Here is a 19,936-nt window from a genome sequence, read left to right as displayed (position 1 = left end):
CTGATTGTCAGGTGCACATCTGCCTGGGATTTGCACCTGTGGGGGTCAGAGGCGGGGTGGGCGTCAGCGCCTCTGGGCTCCAGCAGGTGGCGCTGTGCTGCTCCCTGAGACCAGGCCCTGATGGGCGGGATATGGGTGGGGTCTCTAGGTCCTCTGGCTCTGGGACTGAGCATCCTGCCCCCCAGTCTGCTGGGACCTCCACAGAAGAGCTCCCAAGTCCCCGGGTCTCCGCCGCTTCTCTCAGAACCCTACGTTCACTCTACCTGCGTCCGAGCTTCTTTTGGTTTTGTTTTTGTATCTCAGACTGTTGTGCCCAAGATTGTGAATCCGAGAAACCACCGAGAAGCTGACACTGATGCAAACACACGAGGGTTTATTTACAAGCTCGAGCTTGTGTCCATGTATACCCGACACAGTGGAGCAGGGACTTGGACCCCGAGGTGGGTTTTAGCTTAGTTTTAAGGGCTGGTCTCAGGGAACTCCCGAAGGGCTGGAGCAATTCCTCAAGTTCTGTTTACATTTTGATATGGGGCCTTCAAGGGCATTGAGATCTGTTCTAATAGGGGCTTCCTGCCCTTGGCCTGGGCTCAGTTTTTATTCTATTGTGGGGCTTGCTGTGTTCTGACAATGAGCACTCAGGAAGGAAATGATGGATGTGACTCCCTTCTCAGGAGCATCACAGAGAATAAATAATGAGACTGAACCAAAGGAGCACAAGACTTGTGCACTGAGCCATACCAGGCTCTGGGAGGCCATCTTGGGCTCGTGGTTTGGGAGCCTCATCTTGTGAAAATGTCCGCAGTTCCTGAAGCCACTATTTCAATGTCATTCCTGTCAAATCATGGTGGCAGATCCTATAAATAGGAAAAAAAAACCCATAACTTCCATCCGCCCCCACAAATGACCCCGGAGAGGAAATCAGTATTGGAGAAGCAGGACAGAGTGGGACGCAGCACTTTCCTATTTCAAACGATGTCACAGAGACACAGGATAAAGCAGTGTTGTCCTCGGGACCCTCCTGGCTCCGTCGGTTAAGCATCCGACTCCTGACCTCACCTCTGGTCCTGATCTCGGGGTCGTTATTTCTAGCCCTGGGCTGGTCCATGGACGAGGCCTGATGCCTACTTAAACAAACCAGACCCACGAGGGTTGGTCCCAGCATAAGCTGAAGGAGCAGAACCGAGAGTCCAGAAGGAAACGTGCTCTGATACAACTGATTTTTTAACTTAATTTAATTTAAACCCAATTAATTAACGTATAGTGTATTATACTTTCAGAGGAAGAATTCAGAGATTCACCAGTTGGAGAAAACTGCAGTGCTCGTGACACCACGTGCCCTCTTTCATGCCAGTCCCCTGTTATCCTCTCCCTTGTCCCCTCCCTTGCAGCAACACTCAGTTTGTTTCCTACAATTAAGAGTCTGTATTTCCTGCATCTGTTTTCATCTTATTTGTTTTTCCTTCCCTTCACAGATGTTCATCTGCTTTGCTTCTTTAATTCCACCTATGAATGACACCTCACGGTCATTCTCTTTTCCGAATGACCTATTTCACTTAAGATGATCCCTCTACTTCTATCCACGTCATTGCAAATGGCAAGATTTCCTGCTCTTTGATAGGTGAGTACCATTCCGCTCTCTATGGCCATCATCTATCTCACATCCTCTTTATCCATCATCTGCCAGAGGGCACCGAGGGTCCTCCCATATTGTGGCTACTGTGGACCTGGCTGCTGTGGACATTGTGGTGCAGTTGTCCCACATCTCACTGTATCTGTATCTTCGGAGTGAGCTCCAGGCTTTACACATGCGGGTTGCAGGTCGGCTCTATTTGTAACTTCCTGGAGGAGCCTCCACACTGTTTCCATGGTGTCTGCACCAGCCCACGGTCCCGCCCACAGTGGAAGAGGGTTGAGTGAGTTTTACAGGATGTGGTAAAAGTCTGGTCCACATTTCATTTTGCGTCCTTTGGGCTCCAATTCTTTCTCCTTAAGTATTTTTGGGGAAGCTGTGTGTTGGTCTCCTTTTCAGTCAGACATTTCCGAATCTAACAGGCCACAGATGGAGCCTGGAAGGAGGCAGAGGTGGGCCCCGGGATGGGCACGTGCCTCCTTCACAGCCTCCTGTAGTGCCTGAGGATCCCGCAGGGGGCGCCCAAGCCCAGGCACTGCCCAAGGGGCACGCATGTGCAGTAGGCCTCGTCTGCCTGCACTAACATGAGCCAGCCTGTGCTGGGGAGGCCTGAGGAAGACGTGGGGACATGTCCATGCTGATGAGCCACAGCCTCCTCAGAATGTGCGGGGAGTCTTCAGGGGGATATTGCACAGCGTTCACGCTGACAGGAGCCCCGGTCTCCTCAGGACACACGGTGAAGCTTCAGGAAGATGTGGGCCCACATCCACCCTGACAGGAGCCCTTGGGCCGCTTCAGGACCTGCGGTGAGGCTTCAGGGAGTTGTGGGCCCGCATCCACGCTCACAGGAGCCCCTGGGCCGCCTCAGAACATGTGGGGAAGCTTCTGAAAGATGGTGCACCGCGTCCACTCTGGCAGGAGCTAACTGGCCCCTCAGGACATAAGTTGAGTCTTCTGGAAGCTGGGGGCCGCATCCACAGTGACAGGAGCCTCGGCCACCTCAGAACCTGCGGTGATGCTTTGGGAGGACGTGGGGCCATGTCCACACAACCAGACGCTGATGTCCTCAGGACCCCCGGTGTAGACTTCGGGAAATATGGGGATGCGTCCATGCGGACAGAAGACCCCAGCCTTGTCAGAACCTGTGGTGAAGCCTAAGAAAAATGTGGATGCCGAATCCACACTGACAGAATTCTCCGGCCTCCTCAGGACACACTGTGAATGATTCGGATGATTTGGGGCCACGTCCATTCTGACAAGAGCCCCTGGCCTCCTCAGGTCTTATGGTGAGGCTGAGGAAAATGTGGGGCCACGTCAAGACTGAGAGGACCCGCGTCCTCCTCAGGACCTGCACTTTGTCTTCGGGACACATGAGGCTGCGTCTAGGCTGACAGGAACCCACAGCCTCCTCAGTACCGCGGTGAGTTTTCAGGGGACATGGGGCCATGTCCAGGCTGACAGGAACCCCTGGCCTCCTGAGAACCTGCTGTGAGGCTTCCAGAGGATGTGAGGCATCCAGAAGGATGTTCCTCCTCCTTCCAGAGGAGGCATACTCCACGTTGAGAGGAGACCCGGAGTACTCAGGACCCACTGACTATGACTCTGGAACACGTGGGGCCACGTCCGCATTCACAGGAGCCCGGCTTCCTCAGGACCCCCTGGAGGACTCTGGAGGCGCCGTTGGGGGCCACGTCCATGTCAGAAGGGACTCCTCAGAACCATAGGGTAAGTGAATGGGTAGAATGAATGGTAGGGTCAGGGGAGGGGAGGTGGTTGGTGGTTAGGCTTAGATGAGATGTTAGGGGTTAGTGATTATGCTTATGGTTACAGATTAGAGGTTAGGGTGAGGGATAAGGGTAAGGGTCAGTGGTTAGGAGTTAGGATGGGGGTTTGGGTTAGGGACAGGAGTTAGAGTTAGGGTTAGGGTTTAGACTTTAGGGATTATGGCAGGAGGTTAGGAGTTGGGGTTTGGGTTATGGTTAGAGTTAGGGTTCGGCTAGGTTTGTAGTTAGGGTTAGGGGTTAGGGTGTGATTTAGGGTTAGGGGTTAGTGTTAGCGGTTAGAGTTAAAGTTAGGGCTAGGTTTAGGGTTAGGGCGAGGGTTAGGTCATCTTCACCAGAGACGTTTGTCAGAAGCTTGTGACACGCAAGTGGAATAATGCAGGCCTGGAAGGTGTCTCCAGGTGCAGTAGAGTGGTATTCTTCGAACCTCCTGAGTTAGAAAACTGCTATGGTCTCACGGCCATTAGAATGCAGCGAGTTGAAAGCTGACTTCTAGGCAAGCTCTCTTGTGAGAGGTGAGCTCAGGGCAGGACCCTCCCGCATCCTGCCTGCCCAGCCTCATAGTTGCTAACATCCTTAGGTGAAGTGCTGGAAGAGATTGGAGAAATGCGAGTGGAAGTGTCAGGACTGTACTCACGTGTATCTCAGTTCAATACAGCGATTGCCAACGTCTATGTTCAATTAGAGTGTAGCTCGGGTATACCTCGCCTCGATAAGTGTCTAGCAGACATCGGCCTGCAAAGCATACACACTTCTGCAAGTTGAGCTTATGGCCTGTACCTCCCCCATCCTGACTGCCTGTACGTTCTGCTTCCACAGCATTTCGTTGTATGCGGGAGAATCGCGGAGTGAGAACCAAGTGTCTGCCTTGTCAATTTCACGCCTAGCGGACAGCTGCCTCCAAGGCATGCACACTCCTTTGGTTGAGCTTATGGCTTGTAAAGCCCACATGCTGACCGCCTGTACGCTTCACTTACAAAGAACTTCGTTCGATACGGGAAGCAAGTTTTGCGAGAGGCAAATGTGTCTTAGTTCAATCCAGCAACTTCTGAGGAATTCCTCCCTCAGATGGGAGCTACATACTAACTTCCAAAACTGAGTACCTAGCTGAAAGCTCTCTCTCTGGGGAACTTCCTTCTCGGAGATGAGCTGAAACGTGGTCCTTCCCAGTTCCACACTGCCTGCAGATACAGTTACAAACATCCTCACTAGACATGTTTGTCAGAAGCTCATGGGATGCAAAGGGCAAGCTTCAGACTTCAAGGTTGTGTCTCCAGGTGCAGTAAAGCGGTATTCATGGAACATCCTGAATTACAATGCTGCCATGTTCTCATGGCCATCAGAATGCAGTTAAGAGAAAGCTGGCTTCAAGTCATGCTCCTTTTGAAAGCTGAGCTCAGGGAAGGACCATCCCACATCCTGCCTGCCTGTAGTCGTAGCTGCTAACATCCTTATTTTAGGTGTTGGGAGAGGTTGGAGAAATGCAAGTGGAAGTTTCAGGGCAGTACTTATGTGAATCTGAGTTCAATACAGCGATTGCCAACGTCCTTGTTTAATTAGAGTGTAGCTTGTGTATACCTCCCCTTGATGTCTAGCAAACATCGGCCTGCAAAGCATACACACTTCTGAGACTTGAATTTATGCCTTGTACCTCGCACATGCTGACTGCAGATACACTTCGCTCCTGTCAGGCTTAGGCTCGATGCGTGACAGAAGTTTGTCAGAGGTTAGTGGAAGGTGCCGGCCCACACAACTAGTGTCTCCATGCCCAATCCAGAGATATGTGAGGAACTGCTCTCTTAGATTGGTGCTACATACTAAGTTCCATACATGAGAAGCTAGTTGAACATGGTGTCCAAAGGGTACTTGCCTCTGAGACTTGAGCTCACATCCAGTCCCTCACAGTTCCACTCAGCCTTCAGATGGAATTTCGAACATCCTCACTAGACATGTTTGTCAGAAGCTCATAGGACACAAGGAGCTAGCTGCTGGCTTCAATGCTTGTCTCTCCAGGTGCAGTAGCGCGGTATACATGGACCGTCCTGACTTACAGTGGTGCTACGTTCTGAAGGCCATAACAACGCAGCTAGTAGAAAGCTGGCTTTGAGGCATGCTTCCTTTTGAGAGCTGTCTCAGGGCAGGACCCTCCCGCATCCTGCCTGACTGTAGACGTAGCTGCTAACATCCTTGTGTTAGGTGCTAGGAGAGGTTGTGAGAAAAGCATGTGGAAGCGTCGGGCTTGAACTCACGTGTATCTGAGTTGAATACAGCGATATCCAACGGACTTCTTCAATCAGAGTGTAGTTATGTTCTAACTCCCATGTACGAGCGGTTAGCAGAAATCTGCCTCCCAGGCATACACACTACTGAGAGTTGAGCTTATGATCTGTACCTCAACATCCTGCCTTCAGGTACACTTCGCTTCTAAAAGGCCTAGACTCGATGCGTGACGGAAGTGTGGTGAGAGGTAAGTGGAATGTCCCGTCACACAAGACTAGTGCCACCAAGGTCAATCCAGCGATTTCCTAGTAATTCCTGTTTTAGACTGGTGCTACATACTAAGTTCCATAGGTGAGAAGCTAGCTGAACGCCTTTTCCAAAAGCAACTTAGTTTTGAGAGTTGAGCTCGCACTCAGTCCCTCACGGTCTGATACAGCCTGCAGAATGAGTATCAAACATCTTCACCATAGACTTTTGTCAGAAGGTTATGAGACGCAAGTGGAACAATGCAGACCTGGAAGGTATCTCCAGGTGCAGTAGAGTGGTAGTCTTGGAACCTCCTGAATTAGAATACTGCTACATTCTCACTGCCATAAGAACGCAGCTAGTTGAAAGCTGACTTCTAGGCATGCTTCCTTGTAAGAGCTGTCAGGGCAGGACCGTCCCACATCTTGACTGCCTGTAGACTTAGGTCCTAGCATCTTTATGTTAGGTGCTGGAAGAGGTTGTGTAAAAAGCATGTGGAAGTGACAGGCCTGTACTCACGTGTATCTGAGTTCAATACAGCGATTGCCAATGTCCTTGTTCAATTAGAGTATACCTCGGTTCTAGCTCCCATCAATAACTGTCTAGCATACATCTGCCCGTAAAGCATACACACTTCTGAGACTTGAACTTATTCCCTGTACCTCCCACATGCTGACTGCAGGTACACTTCGCTCCTATCAGGCCTAGGCTTGAATCGTGACTGAAGGGTTGTGAGAGGTTAGTGGAAGGTGCCGGCCCACACGACTAGTGTCTCCAAGCCCAATCCAGAGATATGTGAGGAACTGCTCTCTAGGATTGGTGCTACACACTAAGTTCCATACATGGGAAGCTAGTGGAACGAAGTGTCCAAAGGGTACTTTCTTCTGAGACTTGAGCTCACCTCCAGTCCCTCACAGTTCCACACGGCCTTCAGATGAAATTTCGAACATCCTCACTAGACGTGTTGGTCAGAAGCTCATAGGACAAAAGGAGCTAGCTGCAGGCTTCAATACTTGTGTCTCTAGGTGCAGTAGAGTGGAATACATTGAACCTCCTGACTTACAATGTAGCTACATTCTCACGGCCATAAGAACGCAGCTAGTGGAAAGGTGCATTTGAGGCATGCTGCTGAGGATCAGAGTCACCCGTTCCAATTGAGGCCCAGTAGGGAATAGAGGAACCATGTCCTGATGATGCCCAGGTAGGGACCAGAGTCACCAGGTCCAGATGAGGCCCAGGTGGGGAGCATATTCACTAGGTCCAGGTGAGGCCCAGTTGAGGACCAGAGTCACCAGGTCTGGTTGAGGCCCAGAGGGGTACTAGAATCACCTGGTCCAGGTGACATCCAGATGGGGACCAGAGTCACCAGGTCAGGGTGAGGCCCAGAGGGATTCCAGAGTCATCATGTCCAGGTGAGGCTCAGGTGTGGAACAGAGTAACTGGGTACCAATGATGCCGAGGTGAGGACCAGAGTCACCAGATCTGGGTGAGGCCCAGATAGGGTCAGAGTCACCAGTTCCAGGTGAGGCCAAGAAGGAGGCCACAGCAATCAGGTCCAGGTGGGGAACAAAGTCACCAGGACAGGTTGAGGCCCAGTTGGGGACCACATTCACCAGGTCCAGGTGAGGCCCGGGTGGTGACCAGAGTCACCAGGTCCGGGTGAGGACCAGGTAAGGACCAGATTCACCAGGTCCAAGAGGCCCATGTGGGGACCTGAGTCACCAGGTATGGGTGAGGCCCAGGTGGCAACCCCACTCACCAGGTCCAGGTGAGGCCAACCTGCAGGCCAGACTCACCGGATCCAGGTGAGGCCCTGGTGGGGACTGGAGTCACCAGGTAAATGTGAGGCTAGAAGGACACCACAGTCACCAGGTCCAGGTGTGGCTCATGTGGGAACGAGAGTCACCAGGTCCAGGTGAGACCCAGGTGGGAACCACAGTCACCAGGTCCAGATTGAGGACTAAGTGGGGGGCCCAGAGTCATCAGTGCTAGGTGAGGCCAAAGTGTGGAGCAAAGTTATTGGGTCCAGGTGAATCCCTGGTGGGGAACAGAGTAACCATGTCCCATTGATGCCCAGGTGGGAACAGAGTCACAAGCTCCAGACGAGGCCTGAGTGAGGAGTAGATTCACCAGGTCCTGTTGAGGCCCAGTTGAGGATCAGAGTCCCCAGCTCCGGGTGAGGCCCAGAGGAGGACAAGAGTCACCCGGTCCAGGTGATATCCAGGTGGGGACCAGAGTACCACGTCAGGATGAGGCCAAGAGGGGGACGAGGGTCCCTAGGTCCAGATAAGGCCCCGATGTGGAACTGAGTAACCAGGTCCTATGATGCCCATGTGAGCAGCAGATTCACCAGGTCCAGGTGAGTTCCCTGTGGGAACCAGTCACCTCTTCCAGGTGAGGCCCAGGTGGGACCACAGTCACCAGGTCAGGGTGAGGTCCAGAGGGTGACCAGAGACGCCAGGTCCAGGGGAGGCCCAGGTATAGAAGAGAGTAACCAGGTCCCAATGATGCCCAGGTAAGGACCAGAGTCACCAGGTCCAGGTGAGGCCCAAATATGGATCAGGGTCGTGTTGTTCCAGGTGAGGCCAAAGGAGACCACAGGAACGAGGTCCAGGAGAGCCCCATATGTGAACCAGAACCACCAGATCTAGGTGAGATCCAGGTGGGGACAACAGTCACAAGGTCCAGGTGATGCCCAGGTGGCAATAAGACTCACCAAGTCCAGGTGAGACCCAGGTGGTGACCAGAGTCACCAGGTCCAGGTGAGGTCCAGGTAAGGACCAGATTCACCAGATACAAGTGAAGCCCAGGGGGAGACCAGAGTCACCAAGAAAGGGTGAGGCCCAGAGGGGGAAGCCGAGTAACCAGTTAAGTTTGAGGCCCAGAGTTGGACCAGAGGTCCCCGATCAAAGTGAGGCCCAGGTGTGGAATAGAGTATCCAGGTCCCAATAATACCTAGGTGAGGACCAGAGTCACTAGGCCCATGCAGGGCCCAGATGGGGATCAGAATCACCCGGTCCTGGTGAAGCATAGAAGAAGACCACAGTCACCAGTATCAGGTGGGCCCCATGTGGGAACCAGAGCCACTCTATCCAGCTGAGTCCCAGGTCCATGTGAGGCCCAAGTGAGGACCAGATTCATCAGGTCGAATTGAGTCATAGCTGGGGACAAGGGTCACCAGGTCTGGGTGAGGCCTAGGTGGGGACAAGATTTACCAGGTCTGAGTTAGGTCACAATGGGGACGAGAGTCACCAGGTCCGAGTTAGGTCACAGTGGGGACGAGAGTCACCAGGTCCAGGTGAGGCCAAACTGAGGACCCAAGTCACCAGATCCAGGTGAGGTCCATGTTGGAAAGAGAGTCACCAGGTCCAGGAGAGGTCCAGGTGGGGACCAGAGTCACCAGATCCAGATGAGGGCCTGGTGAGGACCAGAACTACCAGGTACACGTGAGGCCCAGGTGGGGATCAGAGGCAACAGGTCCATGTGAGACTGGCTGTGGAACATGGTCAACAGGTCTACGTGAGGCCCAGGTGTGGAACACAGTAACCAGGTCCAGGTGAGTCCCAGTTGGTGACAACAGTCACCACGTCCAGGTGAGGCCCGGGTGGGGACCAGGATCACCAGGTACAGGGGAGGCTCTTGAAAGAACCAGAGTCAACAGTTCAAGGTGAGGTGCAGGTGGCAACCAGAGTCAGCAGGTCCAAGTCAGGCCAAAGCGGAGTTCACAGTCACCATGACAGGGTGAGACCCAGACGGAGACCAGAGTCACTTGGCACAGGTGAGGTCCAGTTGTGGAACACAGTAACCGGGTCTCAATTATGCCCAATTGAGAATCATGGTCCATAGGGCCAAGTGTGTCCCAGATGGGGATCAGATTCACCAGGTTCAAGTGATGCCCAGGGGTGACCAGGATCACCAGGTACAGGGGAGGCACTTGAAAGAACTAGAGTCAACTGTTCAAGGTGAGTCACAGGTGGCAACCAGAGTCAGCAGGTCCAAGTCAGAACATAGTGGGGTTCACAGTTACCAGGTCAGGATGAGATCCAGAGGGGGACCAGAGTCACCTGGTCCAGGTGAGGTCCAGTTTTCGAACACAGTAACCGGGTCCCAATTATGCCCAGTTGAGAACCATGGTCAACAGGGCCAGGTGAGGCCCAGATGGGGATCAGAGTCACCAGGTCCAAGTGAGGCCCAGGTGGGGACCACAGTAACCAGATCCAGGGTAGTCTCAGGTGCAGACCAGAATCACCAGGTCCACGTGAGTTGCAGGTGTCAACCACACTCACCAGGTCCTGGTGAGGCCCTGGATGAGACAAGAGTTACCAGGTACATGAAAAGCTAGAAACACTGCAGCCACCAGGTCCACATGAGGTCCATGTGGGAACGAGGGTCAACAGTTACAGGTGAGGATCAGGTGGGGATCAGTCTCACCAGGTACATGTGAGACCCAGGTGGGAACCAGTGTCACCATCCAGCTGTGGCCCAGGTGAAGACCAGAGGTAACAGGTCCAGGTGGGTCCCTGTTAAGGAACAGTGTAACCCTGTCCTGATGCTACCCAGGTGGGTACCAGAGAAACCAGGTTCAGTTGAGGCCCAGGTGGGGACCAGAGACATGAAGTCCAGTTGAGGTCCCGGTGGGAACCACAGTCACCAGGTCAGGTGAGGCCATGCTGAGGATCAGAGTCACCAGTTCCAGGTGGGGCCCAGGTGAGGCCAGAGTCACCTGGTAGAGAAGAGGCCAAAGTGAGGACCAGAGTTACCAGTTCCAGGTGAGTCCCAGTGGGGAATAGAGTAACCATGTCCTGATGATGCTCAGGTAGGGACCAGAGTCACCAGGTCCAAATGAGGCCCAGGTGGGGAGCATATTCACTAAGTCCAGGTGAGGCGCAGTTGAGGACCAGAGTCACCAGGTCTGGTTGAGACCTAGAGGGGTACCAGAATCACCTGGTCCAGGTGACATCCAAATGGGGACCAGAGTCACCAGGTCAGGGTGAGGCCCAGAGGGGTTGCAGAGTCATCATGTCCAGGTGAGACTCAGGTGTGGAACAGAGTATCGAGGTCGCAATGGTGCCCAGGTGAGGACCAGAGTCGCCAGATCTGGGTGAGGCGCAGATAAAATCAGAGTCACCAGTTCCAGGTGAGGCCAGGAAGGAGTCCACAGCAATCAGGTCCAGGTGGGGAACAAAGTCACAGGACTGGGTGAGGCCCAGATGGGGACCAGATTCAGCAGGTCCAGGTGAGGCCCAGGTGGTGACCAGAGTCACCAGGTCGGGTGAGGACCAGGTAAGGACCAGAATTACCAGGTCCAAGTGAGTCCCATGTGGGGACCTGAGTCACCAGGTATGGGTGAGGCCCAGTTGGCAACCCCACTCACCAGGTCCAGGTGCGGCCAACATGCAGGCCATAGTCACCAGATCTAGGTGAGGCCCTGGTGGGGACCTGAGTCACCAGGTAAATGTGAGGCTAGAAGGACACCACAGTCACCAGGTCCAGGTGTGGTTCATGTGGGAACGAGAGTCACCAGGTCCAAGTGAGACCCAGGTGGGGACCACAGTCACAAGGTCCAGATTGAGGCCTAGGTGGGTGGCCCAGAGTCATCAGGGCCAGGTGCGGCCAAAGTGTAGAGCAAAGTTATCAGGTCCAGGTGAGTCCCAGGTGGGGAACAGAGTAACCATATCCCATTGTTTTTGAGTTGGGACCGGAGTCACAAGGTCCAGATGAGGCCTAAGTGAGGAGTAGATTCACCAGATCCTGTTGAGGCCCAGTTGAGGACCAGAGTCCCCAGCTCCGGGTGAGGCCCAGAGGAGGACAAGAGTCACCCAGTCCAGGTGATATCCAGGTGGGGACCAGAGTCACCACGTCAGGGTGAGGCCCAGAGGGGGACGAGAATCACTAGGTCCAGGTGAGGCCCCGATGTGGAACTGAGTAACCAGGTCCCATGATGCCCATGTGAGGACCAGATTCACCAGGTCCAGGTGAGGTTTCTGTGGGAACCAGTCACCTCATCCAGGTGAGGCCCAGGTGGGACCACAGTCACCAGGTCAGGGTGAGGTTCAGAGGGTGACCAGAGTCACCAGGTCCAGGTGAGGCCCCGGTATAGAAGAGAGTAACCAGGTCCCAGTGATGCCCATGTAAGGACCAGAGTCACCAGGTAGAGGCGAGACCCAAATATGGATCAGAGTCGTGTTGTTCCAGGTGAGGCCAGAAGGAGACCACAGGAACCAGGTCCAGGAGAGCCCCATATGGGAACCAGAGCCACAAGATCCAGGTGAGGTCCAGATGGGGACCACAGTCAAAAGGTCCAGGTGAGGCCCAGGTGGCAACAAGATTCACCAAGTCCAGGTGAGTCCCAGGTGGTGAGCAGAGTCACCAGGTACAGGTGAGGACCCGGTAATGACCAGATTCACCAGGTCCAAGTGAAGCCCAGGGGGGGACCAGAGTCACCAGGTAAGGGTGAGTCCTAGAAAGGGAACCAGAGTAACCAGTTTAGTTTGAGACCCAGAGTGGGACCAGAGGTCCCCGATCAAAGTGAGGCCCAGGTGTCAAATAGAGTATCCAGGTCCCAATGATGCCTAGGTGAGGACCAGAGTCACTAGGGCCATGCAATTCCCAGATGAGGATCAGAATCACCAGGTCCTGGTGAGGCATAGAAGGAGACCACAGTCACCAGTATCAGGTGGGCCCCATGTGGGAACCAGAGCCACTCTATCCAGCTGAGTCCCAGGTCCATGTGAGGCCCACGTGAGGACTAGATACATCAGGTCGAATTGAGGCACAACTGGGGATAAGAGTCACCAGGTCTGGGTGAGGCCTAGGTGGGGACAAGATTCACCAGGTCTGAGTTAGGTCACAGTGGGGACGAGAGACACCAGGTCCAGGTGAGGCCAAACTGAGGACCCGAGTCACCAGATCCAGGTGAGGTCCATGTTGGAAAGAGAGTCACCAGGTCCAGGAGAGGTCCAGGTGGGGACCAGAGTCACCAGATCCAGGTGAAGCCCAGGTGGGGACGAGAGTCACCAGGAACAGATGAGGCCCAGGTGAGTACCAGAGTTTCCAGGTACACGTGAGGCCCAGGTGGGGACCAGAGGCAACAGGTCCATGTGAGGCTGGCTGGGGACCATGGACAACGGTCTACGTGAGGCCCAGGTGTGGAACACAGTAACCAGGTCCAGGTGAGTCCCAGGTTGGGACCAGGATCACCAGGTACAGGGGAGGCCCTTGAAAGAACCAGAGTCAACTGTTCAAGGTGATGTGCAGGTGGCAACCAGAGTCAGCAGGTCCAAGGCAGGCCAAAGTGGAATTCACAGTCACCAGGTCAGAGTGAGACCCCAAGGGGGACCAGAGTCACCTGGTCCAGGTGAGGTCCAGTTGTGGACCACAGTAACCGGGTCCCAATTATGCCCAGTTGAGGATCATGGTCAACAGGGCTAGGTGAGGCCCAGATGGGGATCAGAGTCACCAGGTCCAAGTGAGGCCCATGTGGGGACCACAGTCACCATATCCAGGGTAGTCTCAGGTACAGACCAGATTCACCAGGTCCAGATGAGGTGCAGGTGGCAACCACACTCACCATGTCCCTGTGAGGCCCTAGTGGGGACCAGAGTCACCAGGTACATTAGAAGCTAGAAACACTGTAGCCACCTGGTCCACATGAGGTCCATGTGGTAATGAGAGTCACCAGTTACAGGTGTTGTCGAGGTGGGGATCAGACTCACCGGTCCAGTTGAGACCCAGGTGGGAACCATTGTCACCATCCAGGTGTGGCCCAGGTGAAGACCAGAGGTAACAGGTCCAGGTGGGTCCCTGTTAGGGAACAGTTTAACCATGTCCTGATGCTACCCAGGTGGGTACCAGAGACACCAGGTCCAGGTGAGGCCCAGGTGGGCACCAGAGACATGAGGTCCAGGTGAGGTCCCGGTGGGAACCACAGTCACCAGGTCAGGTGACGCCATGCTGAGGATCAGAGTCAACAGTTCCAGGTGAGGCCCAGGTGGGGCCAGAGTCACCTGGTACAGAAGAGGTCAAAATGAGGACTGAGTTACCAGATCCAGGTGAGTCCCTGTGGGGAATATAGTAACCATGTCCAGATGATGCCCAGGTAGGGACCAGAGTCACCAGGTCCAGATGAGGCCTACGTGGGGAGCATATTCACTAGGTGCAGATGAGCCCCAGTTGAGGACCAGTCATCAGGTCTGGTTGAGGCCTAGAGGGGTACTGGAATCTCCTGGTCCAGGTGACATCCAGATGGGGACCAGAGTCGCCAGGTCAGGGTGAGGCCCAGAGGGGTTGCAGAGTCATCATGTCCAGGTGAGGCATAGGTGTGGAACAGAGTAACCAGGTCCCAATTATGCCCAGGTGAGGACCAGAGTCACCAGATCTGGGTGTGGCCCAGATAAGATCAGAGTCACCTGTTCCAGGTGAGGCCAAGAAGGAGTCCACAGTAATCAGGTCCAGGTGGGGAACAAAGTCACCAGGACTGGGTGAGGCCGAGATGGGGACCAGATTCACCAGGTCCAGGTGAGGCCCTGGTGGGGACCAGAGTCACCAGGTAAATGTGAGGCTAGAAGGACATCACAGTCACCAGGTCCAGGTGTGGTTCATGTGGGAACGAGAGTCACCAGGTCCAGGTGAGACCCAGATGGGGACCACAGTCTCCAGGTCCAGATTGAGGCCTAGGTGGGGCCCAGAGTCATCAGGGTCAGGTGAGGCCAAAGTGTGGAGCAAAGTTATCAGGTCCAGGTGAGTCCCAGGTGGGAACCAGTCACCTCGTCCAGGTGAGGCCCACAAGAGTAGTGCCTCCAAGCTCAATCCCGCTATTTCCTAGTAATTCCTGTCTTAAACTGGTGCTACATACTAAGTTCCGTACTAGCTAATTTAACCCTGCATCCAACGGCAACTTACATCGGAAAGTTGGGCTCACACGCAGTCCCTCACAGTTCCACACTGCCTGCAGAATGTGTTTCCAATGTCTTCACCAGAGATGCTTGTCAGAAGCTTGTGAGACGCAAGTGGAATAATGCAGGCCTGGAAGGTGTCTCCAGGTGGAGTAGAGTGGTATTCTTGGAAACTCCTGAGTTAGAATACTGCTGCGTTCTCAGGGCCAGAAGAATGCAGCTAGTTGAAAGCTGGCTTCTAGGGATCCCTGGGTGGCGCAGCGGTTTGGCGCCTGCCTTTGGCCCAGGGCGCGATCCTGGAGACCCGGGATCGAATCCCACGTCGGGCTTCCGATGCATGGAGCCTGCTTCTCTCTCTGCCTGTGTCTCTGCACCCCCCTCTCTCTCTGTGACTATCATGAATAAATAAATAAAATCTTAAAAAAAAAAGAAAGCTGGCTTCTAGACATGCTTCCTTGTGAGAGTTGAGGTGAGGGCAGGACCCTCCCGCAACCTGACTGCCTGTAGACATAGGTCCTAACCATGTTAGGTGCTGGAAGAGGTTGTGAATAGCATGTAGACGTTTCAGGCTTGTAGTCACGTGTAACTGAGTTCAATACAGCGATTTCCAACAGCCTTGTTCAATTGAAGTGTAGCTGGTTCTAACTCCCATAAAAGAGTGGCTAGCAGACATCTGCCTGCAAAGCATACAGGCTTCTCAGAGTTGAGCTTATGGCCTGTACCTACCACAATGTGACGGCCTGTACGGATCGCTTCCACAGCATTCCGTTCTATGCGGGACAGTAGCGGAGTGAGAACCAAGAGTCTGCATTGTCAATTTCGCGACTACCGGACACCTGCCTCCAAGTGATGCACACTCCTTTGGATGAGCTTATGGCTTGTTCCTCCCACATGCTGACCGCCTGTACCTTTCACTTCAAAAGGACGTCGTTCCATATGGGACACAAGTTTTGTGAGAGGCAAGTGTCTCCCAGCCCAATCCAACGACTTCTGAGTAATTCCTCCCTCAGAAGGGAGCTACATACTAACTTCCAAACCTGAGTACCTAGTTGAAAGCTGTCTCTCTGGGGAACTTCCTTCTGCGAGGTGAGCTGACACGCGGTCCTTCCCAGTTCCACGCTGCCTGCAGATGCAGTTACGAACATCCTCACTAGACATGTTTGTCAGAAGCTCATGGGACGCAAGGGGCAAGCTGCAGGCTTCAAGGTTGTGTCTCCAGGTGCAGTAGAGCTTTATTCATGGAACGACCTGACTTCCAATGCTGTAAAGTTTGGGTTAGGTTACGGGTTAGGGTTAGGGTCCTGTTTAAGCTTAGGGTTAGGGTTAGGGTTAGGGTTCAGGTTAGGGTTAGGGGTAGTTTCAGCGTTAGGGGTAGGCTACGGTTTAGGATTAGGGTTAAGGTTAGGGTTAGGTTACGGGTTAGGTTACAGTTTAGGGTACGGGTTAGTGTTAGGGTTAGGGTACGGGTTAGGATTAAAGTTAGGGTACTGTTTAGGGTTAGGGTTAGGGTTAGGTTACGGGTTAGGGTTAGGGATAGGGTAAGGGTTAAGTTTAGGATTAGGTTAGGGTTAGGCTTATGATTAGGATTAGGGATTGGGTTTCGTTAGGTTTAGGGTTGGGGTAAGGTTAGGGTTAGGGTACGGTTTAGAGTTTGGGTTAGGGTACGGGTGAGGGTTAGGGTAAGCGTTAGGGTATGGGTTAGGATTAGGGTACGGGTTAAGGTTAGGTTTAGAGTTAGGTTTAGGGTTAGGTTTAGGGTTAGGGTATGGGATAGGTTTAGGTTTAGGGTACTGTTTAGCCTTAGGGTTAGGGTTAGGGTTAGGTTACAGGTTAGCATTACGGTTAGGGTTAGAGTATGAGTTAGGGTTAGAGTTAGAGTTTGGGTTATGTTTAGGGTTCGGTTTAGGGTTAGGCTACGGGTTAGGGTTAGTGTTAGGGTTATGATTAGGGTTCGGTTTAGGCTTAGGTTTAGGGTACAGATTAGGGTTAGGGTACGGGTTAGGGTTACGGGTTAAGGGTATGGTTTAGAGATATGGTATGGATTACGGTACGGGTTAAGGTATGTGTTAGGGTACTGGTAACGGTTAGGGTTTGGAGTAGGTTTAGGGTACGGGTTAGGGTTAGGTTTAGGGTTTGGGTTAGGGTACAGGATAGGGTTAGGTTTAGGGTTAGTGTTAGGGTTCGGGTTAGGGAACGGGATAGGATTAGGGTTTGGGTACAGGTTAGGGTACAGGTTAGGTTACGGTTTAGGGTTAGGGTATGGGTTAGAGTTAGGGTTCAGGTTAGGGTTGGGGTTAGGGTTAGGTTTAGGGTACGGGTTAGGTTTAGGGTTATGGTATGGCTTAGGGTACGGATTAGGGTTAGGGTTAGGGTATGGGTTAGGGCTAGGGTACAGGAGAGTTAGAGTTAGGGTATGGGTTTGGGTTAGGGTTAGGGTATGGCTTAGGGTTAGGTTTAGGGTTAGTGTTAGGGTTAAGGTAGTCGTTAGGGTTAGGGTTAGGGTACTATTTAGGGATAGAGTTAGGGTTAGGTTTAGTTTACGGGTTAGGGTTAGGGTTAGAGTTAGTTTACGTGTTAGGGATAGGGTTACGGTGAGGTTTAGGGTTAGGTTAGGGTTAGGGTTAGATTTAGAGATAGGGTTAGGGTTGTGATTAGTGTTAGGGTTAGGTTAGGGGTAGTTTTAGTGTGAGGGTACTGGTTATGGTTAGGGTTAGGGTAGGGTACGGTTTTGGGTTAGGGTACGGGTTAGGGGTAGTGTTAGGGTTAGGAGTTAGGGTTTGGGTTAAGGCTAGGGTTAGGGTTAGGTTTAAGGGTTAGGGTTAAGGATTAATGTTAGGGTTAGGGGTTAGGGGTTCGGGTTCAGGTTAGGGTTAGTGGTTAGTGTTAGGGTTAGGGGTTAGGGTTAGGGTTACGGTTAGGGTTAGGATTTAGGTTTAGGGTTTGGGTTAGGGTTAGGGTTAGGGTACGCCCTAGGGTTAGGTTTAGGGTTAGGGTTAGTGTTAAGGTACACGTTAGGGTACTGTTTAGGGTTAGGGTTAGGGTTAGGTTTAGTTTATGGGCTAGGGTTAGGGTTAGGGTTAGTTTACGTGTTAGGGATACGGTTAGGGTGAGAGTTATGGTTAGGTTCGGGTTAGGGTTAGGTTTAGAGATAGGGTTAGGGTTATGATTAGAGTTAGGGTTAGGTTTAGGGGTAGTTTTAGTGTTAGGGTACGGGTTATGGTTAGGGTTAGTGTAGGGTACGGTATAGGGTTAGGGTACGGGTTCGGGTTAGTTGTAGGGTTAGGATTAGGGTACTGGTTAGGGTTAGTGTTAGGGTACCATTTAGGGTTAGTGTACGGGTTAGTGTTAGGGTTGGGGTTAGCGTAAGGGTTAGGGCTCGGGTTAGGATTAGTGTTACGGTATTGTTTGGGTTAGGGTCAGGGTTAGATTTAGGTTATGTGTTAGGGTTCGGGTACGGTTTAGGGTTAGGGTACGGGTTAGGGTTAGGGTACAGGTTAGGGTACGGGTTAGGGTTAGTGTTAAGGGTTAGGGTACGGGTTAGGGTTAGGGTACGGGTTAGGTTTAGGGTACAGGATAGGGTTAGGGTTAGAGTACGGGTATGGGTTAGATTAGGGTTAGGTTTAGGGTATGGGTTAGGGTTAGGGTACGGGTTAGGGTTAGGGTATGGTTTAGGGTTAGGGTACGGGTTAGGGTATGGGTACGGGTTAGAGTTAGGGTATGGGTTACGGTTAGTATAAGGGTTAGGGTTAGGTTACTGTACAGGATAGTGTTAGGGTTAGGGTACGGTTTAGGGTTGGGGTACAGGTTAGTGTTAGGGTACCTCTTAGGGTTAGGGTATGGGTTAAGTTTAGGCTTATTGTTTGGGCTTATTGTTTAGGCTTATTGTTCAATTCAATTGGGTAAGGGTTAGGGTTAGGGTTTCGGTTAGGGTTAGGGTTAGGGTTAAGGGTTAGGGTTAGGATAGGTTTAGTGTTAGGGTTTAGGGGTTAGGGGTTAGGGTTAGGGATTTGATTCGATTCAATTCTTTTCGATTCGATTCGATTCAATTCTTTTCGATTCAAATCGATTCGATTCAATTCTTTCAATTCGTTTCTTATCGATTCGATTCTTTTCAATTCGATAGATACTTTTCTATTCAATTAAATTTGATTTGATTCGATTCTTTTCGATTCGATTTGATTCGAGTCTTTTTGATTCGATTCGTTTCGATTCGATTCTTTTCAGTTCGATTCGATTCAAATCTTTTCGATGCAATTCAATTTGATTCTTTACAATTCGATTCGATTCTTTTCAATTTGACTCCATTTTTTTCGATTCGATTCAATTCTTTTCCATTCGATTTGATTTGATTCTTTTCGATACGATTCGATTCTATTCCCTTCGATTCGATTCCCTTTGATTCGATTCCATTCTATTCTTTTCGATTCGATTCGATTTTTTCGATTCGATTTGATTCCTTTCGATTCGATTCAATTCGATTCAAATCTTTCGTTTCGATTCGATTCTTTTCAATTCGATTCGATTTTTTTCAATTAGATTCAATTCTTTTCGATTTGATTCAATTCGATTCGAATCTTTTCAAATCAATTCTATTCTTTTCGATTCGATTTGATTCTTTTCGATTCTATTCGATTCTTTTCAATTCGATTCGATTCAATTCTGTTGGATTCGATTTGATTCAATTCAATTTGATACTTTTCGATTCGATTCTTATCGATTCGATTCAATTTTCGATTTGATCGATTCTTTTCTATTCGATTCGATTTGATTCTATTTCTTTTCGATTCGATTCGATTATTTTTGATTCGACTCAATTCGATGGTTTGATTCGATTATTTTCGATTCGATTTGATTCGATTCTTTTCGTTTCGATTCGATTCGATTATTTTCGATTTAATTTGATTCTATTCGAATATTTTCGATTCAATTCGATTGCATTAGATTCGATTATTTTTGATTCAATTCGATTCGATTATTTTTTATTTGATTTGATTCATTTCGGTTCGATTCGATTATTTTCAATTCAAATCAATTCGATTCTTTCCGATTCGATTCTTTTTGATTCGATTCGATTATTTTCGATTCGATTCGATTGTTTTCGATTCATTTTGATTCGATTATTTTCAATTCGATTCGATTTGATGCGAATCGATTATTTTTGATTC

At 51.4% G+C, this 19,936-nt stretch overlaps 1 long non-coding RNA gene across 1 annotated transcript; it reads left to right on the top strand.

The window, feature by feature from the left end:
• Window positions 1-1,450: 1,450 nt before the first annotated feature.
• Window positions 1,451-15,851, top strand: LOC119878408. Its single transcript, XR_005386838.1, has 4 exons — window positions 1,451-1,618; window positions 2,359-3,355; window positions 4,231-5,878; window positions 15,533-15,851. It is a non-coding gene; the product is annotated as an uncharacterized LOC119878408 (long non-coding RNA).
• Window positions 15,852-19,936: the final 4,085 nt, after the last annotated feature.

This window comes from Canis lupus, unplaced genomic scaffold (assembly GCF_011100685.1).
Source record: "Canis lupus familiaris isolate Mischka breed German Shepherd unplaced genomic scaffold, alternate assembly UU_Cfam_GSD_1.0 chrUn_S1590H1780, whole genome shotgun sequence".
NCBI lineage: Eukaryota > Metazoa > Chordata > Mammalia > Carnivora > Canidae > Canis > Canis lupus.
This window is presented reverse-complemented; position numbering and strand designations above follow the sequence as displayed.